Source organism: Colobus angolensis, unplaced genomic scaffold (assembly GCF_000951035.1).
Source record: "Colobus angolensis palliatus isolate OR3802 unplaced genomic scaffold, Cang.pa_1.0 Scaffold107, whole genome shotgun sequence".
NCBI classification, from domain to species: Eukaryota; Metazoa; Chordata; class Mammalia; order Primates; family Cercopithecidae; genus Colobus; species Colobus angolensis.
Genome location: NW_012111697.1, coordinates 2,890,929 through 2,897,672, shown reverse-complemented (window position 1 = coordinate 2,897,672; position 6,744 = coordinate 2,890,929). Strand labels below are relative to the sequence as shown.

Genomic DNA, 6,744 nt, shown 5'->3' with positions numbered 1-6,744 from the left:
GGATTATAGGCATGTGCCACCAGGCCCAGCTAATTTTGTATTTTTAGTAGAGACGGGGTTTCTCCATGTTGGTCAGGCTGGTCTCGAACTCCCGACCTCAGGTGATCCACCCGCCTCGGCCTCCCAAAGTGCTGGGATTACAGGCGTGAGCTACTGCGCCCGGCCTTCCATTATTTATTCTTATTTTTATTTTTAGAGATAGGGTCTCGCTCTGTCACCCAGGATGGAGTGTAATGGCACAATCATGGCTCACTGCAGCCTCAAGCTCCTGGGCTCAAGAGATCCTCCTGCCTCAGCCTCCTGGGTAGCTGGGACTATGGGTGCACCCCCTTGCATCAGCTTTTCTATTTTTAAAACATTTTTGTACAGATAGGGTCTAGTTATGTTGCCCAGGCTGTTCTCAAACTCCTGGCCTCAAGTGATCCTCCCACTTTGGACACTACCATAGGTGCTGGTATTACAGGTGTGAGCCACTGCACCCAGCCCTATTTCCATTATTTTTAGTTTGAGATGGAGTCTTGCTCTGTCGCCCAGGCTGGAGTGCAATGGCACGATCTCAGCTCACTGCAACCTCCACCTCCCCGGTTCAAGCGATTCTTCCGCCCCAGCCTCCCTAGTAGCTGGGATTACAGGTACCCACCATCATGCCTGGCTAATTTTTGTAGAGACGGGGTTGCACCATGTTGGCCAGGCTGGTCTTGAACTCCTGACCTCAGGTTATCCGCCCACCTCGGTCTCCCAAAATTTTGGGATTGCAGGTGTGAGCCACCGTGCCCGGCATCCATTATTTTTATTATACCCACTAAAAATATATTTAAAAAATAAATATTTTTATTTCTCCCTGCTCCAGCCTCCATCACCTCCATCCTGGACATCCCAGCAGCCTCTTCCCTGGTGTTCGACAACCAGAGGGGGCCTGTAACTGTCTGAGTCAGGTCTGAGCCCTGCCCTGGTTGCATCTCACTCCAGGTAAAAGCAAAGACCTCACCCTGGTGTGGTGATTTGGCCCTGGAACCTCGCTGACCTCATGTCCTCCCTCTCCCTGTCCTCCCTCCACCCTGGCCATCCCAGCCTGCTTTTATCCCTAAGCTCTCCAACCTCATTCCCATGCTAAGGCCTCCACACTAGTAGTCCCTCCACCTGAATGTCCTTCCAGGGCCCGGCATCACTGGCTCTGTCCCCTTCAGCTCAAATGCTCTCCTTCCCCGTTATCCAGCCTAAGGCAGTCACCTCCTGTTGCCACGCCTCAGGTTATCTAGAGTGTCCTGCTTATTTATTGTTTGTTTACTGTCTACCCAGACTGTGACCTTCAGGAGGTCTTGGTTACCACCGGGTCCCTACAGCCCAAAACTCTAGGCACATAGCGAATGCTCAATAAACACCGGAGGCTAAATGAATAATCTGCACGAGGGCTGGAGCTGGCATCAGCAGAGCCCGCCGGACACAGCCCCTGCCCTTGGGGAATGAGCCTTCTGGTGGGGAGGCAGACACTGAACAAACAGGACACTCCCAACTTGACTGTGCAAACATGAACTGTAATAAGGACTGTGGGGATGGCGTCGGGAACCTTAAAAGGACATTCTTTGTTGACTCCTTATCATGAACTCTGTCAAGCTCTCCGTATGATTAACTGTATTATTTCTCAAGCCGGTGCCTTTGATACTATTAACCATGCCTGCTTTACAGAGGAGGAAACTAGCTCAAAGCGGCAAACCGCTTGCCGTAGGATACAGGCCTGGCTTCTTTCTTTTTTCTTTCTTTTTTGGAGACAAAGAGTCACGCTGTCGCCCAGGCTGGAGTGCAGTGGCACTATCTCAGCTCACTGCAACCTGCGCCTCCCAGGTTCAAGTGATTCTGCTGCCTCAGCCTCCCGAGTAGCTGGGATTACAGGCACCCACCACCACGCCTGGCTAATTTTTTGTATTTTAGTAGAGACAGGGTTCCACCACGTTGCCCAGGCTGGTCTCGAACTCCTGAGCTCACGCAGTCCACCTGCCTCAGTCTCCCAAAGAGCTAGGAGATTACAGGTGTGAGCCACTGCACCTGGCCACAGGCTTGGTTTATTTCAAGGCAGGATTCCCATTTGGGGGCCTCGATGTATTCTGGGGTGCAAGTGAGATTCCCTCCACCACCTGGGGCAACTCAAAGTTGTCTCTCTTAACTCCAAGCCTTAATACATGCCATTCTGTCTGTCCAGACCGTAGTTCTTCTTTGTCTAGCAAATCCTTATTTGCCTTCAGGACTTTGGCTCATGCGTGACCCCACAGTCCCCTGGGCAGCTCCCATCCCAGACTACTCTGGGCCGTCACTCTCCGATGACAGGTCCAAGTCCCTCATGCGTCTGTGGGTCACTGCTCTGTCCCCAGCACAGTGTGGGACAGGATGCAGGGTATGCATTCATGTAACACTTGTAAAATAAATGTGTGGAATAAAATAAATGAATAAAATAATTAAATAGCCAGTGGCCCAGGCCACTGCTTTTCCCCTGGGCCATCCCAGCAGCCTCCTCCCTGGTCTCCCTGTTCCCATCCCTGCCCCCATCTGCAGTCGGAGGGAGCCGGGGATCACCTGAGTCCATCAGGGCCCTCCTGCCTGGTCTCTCTCTGCCCTCATCAGCCCTGCACTCCCTCTCCCATCTCCTGCCTTCGCCGGTGCCTCTGCTCAAAATGTCCTTCCTCCCAGACATCCACATCCACAGGGATCCCCGACCTCCCTCAGGTCTCTGCTCAGTGGATACCTTCCCCACCTCCCTATTTAACACCCCCTACCCCGCCCTCCCGATCCCCCTCCTCCCTGCTCTCTTTCTGCAAAGCGCATCTCCCTGCTGCCTCCCAGGTACGATGGGGAGCTTAGGGACCTGAAATACCTTTAGTATTTCCCCTAGTTCTTATCCATCTCTCCCCACCGTACCCCCCAACCACGATGTGAGTGTCCCCATCACCTAGAGCAAGGCCTGGCGCACAGGAGGTGCTCCGAGAGCACTTACTGTTGAGGATGGCCTGGGTGATCGGCCCTCCTCCCCCACCCCTCATAGAACTTGGGTCCAGCAGGTGCACGACTCCTTGGACCCGCAGGTCTCCGAGACAGCAGCCTGGAGTGTGGGCCCCACGGTCCAAGGAGCTTCTAGTCAAGTACAGCCGCGTCCTTTCCATGTGACCCTGAGCCAGTGTCTGAAGCCTCCTGTGCCTCAGTTTCCTCTTGGGTATGATGGGAATTACAATGCTCACCTCCTAGGGTTGCACAGAGATGGAGGTGAGGCAAATCCACAAAGCCCAGTACCTGAAAGGCTCCTTAACTATGCTGCTTTGCTGCTTCTCCTCCCGCAGGGACTGGCGGACTAAAATGGAGTGTACGAGGCCGGGCGCGGTGGCTCAAGCCTGTAATCCCAGCACTTTGGGAGGCCGAGACGGGCGGATCACGAGGTCAGGAGATCGAGACCATCCTGGCCAACACGGTGAAACCCCGTCTCTACTAAAAACTACAAAAAAAAAAAAACTAGCCGGGTGAGGTGGTGGCGCCTGTAGTCCCAGCTACCCAGGAGGCTGAGGCAGGAGAATGGCGTGAACCTGGGAGGCGGAGCTTGCAGTGACCTGAGATCCGGCCACAGCACTCCAGCCTGGGCGACAGAGCGAGACTCCGACTCAAAAAAAAAAAAAAAAAAAAAACAAATAAAATGGAGTGTACAGCCCGGTGCCAGCCCAGTGCACCACTGTCCATGACGCTCTGCTGACCCTGACAGGGACCTCACAAGCACTATGCCTGATGTTAGGAGCCTCCATGACTGACCCTCAACTCCAGCCTGTCACCTCTAAATACCGTGCACCTGCCACAAGGAAGTGAGCAAAGCCAATACAAGTCCCTGCCTGCAGGGACCTGATGCTGTAACAGGGAAACACAGACCATCAGTAAGAAAACAAATGAGCAGGGATGGCGACCTCAGACACTGGTAAACGCCATAAAGCAATGCTGCTCAGAATGGTCCCCAGAGAGCAGCAGGCAGGACTTGGAAGGTGTTCAAAAGGCAGAGTCCAGGACCACTCCCAACCTCCTGAATCAGAACTGGGGTGGGGCCAGAGATTCTGATGCACATTCAAGTTTGAGGACCACAGAGATAAGGGATGGGACAACTAGGGGGGCAGAGATGCTTTTAAAAGACAAGGTCACACTCTGTCACCCACTCTGTCACTGCGGTACGCTGGTGAAATCATGGTTAACTGCAGCTCCGAACTCCTGGGCTCAAGCAATTCTCAAGCCTCAGCCTCCCAGGTCACTCCAGGACCGAACTCTTGGGCTCAAGCAATCCTCCAGCCTTAGCTTCCCAAGTAGCTGGGACTACAGTCTCACACCACCATGCCTAGCTGAGTTTTAAAGTTTTTGTAGAGATGGGGTCTTGCTATGTTACCCAGGCTGGTCTCAAACTCCTGAACTCAAGTGATCCTCCCACCTTGGCCTCCCAAAGTGCTAGGATTAAAGGCATGAGCCACTGTGCCCAACCAATTTCTTTAGTAAGAGTCAGCAAAAGCCTCCCTGAACAAAGCCCACTTGTTCACCTGAGGACAAAGAACAGATGTGGCAAAGGCTGGGAGACTGTTCCAGGTGCAGAACATCAAATTCAGGCACAGGACTGAGCCTGGCAGGTCTGAGCATGAGTGAGGTGGCCAGTGGGGCTGGGGGAGCAGCGGAGGTGCACAGGCCTGGTGATCCTGGTCAGGAGTTTGGCTTCACCCAGACAGCACTGGTGAGCAGGGAGGGACTCTTAAGTATCAGGGACCACATCCTTCCCTGCCTGCTTTTCTCAGCCCTCTAGCCTGAAACACAGACCTGCCCTACTTTCCCACAACCACAGGTCTAGGGGCAGGGCCTGGGGGAAGGAAGCCTGAGGAGAGGCTCAAGGCACACAGACAGGGCAGGGACCACGCCCCCAGTTTTTGCTCCAGGGCTGGGCAAAGAGGAAGTACTCAAGGGCGGGCCCTGGGGTTGCCCAACCAGGCTAGCTGAAGGCAGAGTGAAGGGAGGAGCCTGGGGGCTGTTATAGGGGTGGGGAGACCCCTAAGGGATAGGGTTTTGCTACAGCAGACACCTGACCTCCAGTGGGTCCTAGAGCTGCCTCTGGTCAGAAAAGAGCAGATGCATCCACAGGTGTGCATAAAAGGGAACCTCAATGGGAGTCACACAGTAGGTGTCAGGGGTAAACTGCATTTCCCTACAATTGCAAGGAGTCTCTTTCCTCTCTCTCTCTCATATGTGCGCGCGCGCGCACACACACACGCACGCACACAGCAACAGCATCACAGGCATGCTACAGGGAGCCACAAATTACACACACACACCCCGCAGCATTGCTAGTCTGCTACAGTCACGTGGCAATTTCCCAGAAAAGTTATCCAGACACATGCATGTGCGCACACACAGAGCTGCAGAGGGTCACAGAAACAAACGGCGACCCACAGAAAGTCCCCGATAAGTTATATTCACACACACAGGCAGGAGGAAGTCTCAGCCAAGAGCGGAAGACAGCCATACTGTGAGACTGGTCCCAAAAGACCCCAGGTGACACATAGTCCCAGGTAAATCAGGTCCCACGGTCTGCCAACATCCCCACTGAGTTGTCCCTGTGCCCGCATGGGGCTCACTGTCTGGCAGGGAAGACAGAGCAAAGGTTACTTCTAAAGTGGCAAGGGGCTGGGCGCAGTGGCTGATGCCTGTAATCCCAGCACTCTGGGAGGCCGAGGTGGGTGGATCACTTGAGGTCGGGAGTTCAAGACCAGCCTGACCAACATAGTGAAACCCCATCTCTACTTAAAAATACAAAAATTAGCCAAGTGTGGTGGTAAGCGCCTGTAATCCCAGCTACCTGGGAGGCTGAGGCAGGAGAATCGCTTGAACCCAGGAGGCGGAGGTTGCAGTGAGCCGAGATCGTGTTACAGCACTCCAGCCTGGGCAACAGAGCGAGACTGCGTCTAACAAAAAGAAGAAAAGAAAAAGAAAAAATACAGTGGCAAGAGGTGGAGGTGTCAGTGGCTGTCGCTGTTGGAGAGCCCAGGGGCTCACACAGTCAAGCAGGACTTGGGAATAATGCAGCCAAGCGGGGTGTGGATCTCGAGGACACAGCGGCCAGGTAACCAAATAATGTGTGGCACATGCTATACTAACTGTAACAGGTGGACATCGTCAGTTATCATTATGTCCTCCAAAGTGCCCTAGGTACTCCCAGGATCTTAGAAGGGAGGGTCCCAAGCCCACAGAGAGCCACAAGGGGTCTCACACTGTTCACACACACACACAAAACCAGAGGGTCTCAGCTGTACACAGAGAGGCCTAGGCACCACTCAATACTGTCACAAAGGGATACACAAGGGAATGTTCACACAAAAATGGAATCAGATGTAAGTTACAGTCACACCCACAGAGCCCCAGAGACACGACAATGTCACAAATGGACACACACAGGTAACTTACATTGGCACACAGAGCTAAATAAGTTTCAAGCCAGGCACGGTGGCTCACGCCTGTAATCTCAGCACTATGGGAGGCCGAGGCGGGTGGACCACCTGAGGTCAGGAGTTCAAGACCAGCCTGGCCAATGTGGGGAAATCCCATCTCTACCAAAAATACAAAAATTAGCCAGGTGTGGTGGCATGCGCCTGTAATCCCAGCTACTAGGGAGGCTGAGGCTGGAGAATTGCTTGAACCCAGGAGGCGGAGGTTGCAGTGAGCTGAGATAGCACCACTGCACTCCAGCCT

General features: G+C 53.7%; 1 protein-coding gene across 1 annotated transcript in view; it reads right to left on the bottom strand.

Annotated features, from left to right (window-relative positions):
• The window catches only part of GRAMD1A (GRAM domain containing 1A), a 33,611-nt gene that overhangs the window by 19,416 nt on the left and 7,451 nt on the right, over nt 1–6,744 (bottom strand). The gene's annotated exons all lie outside the window — the stretch shown is intronic.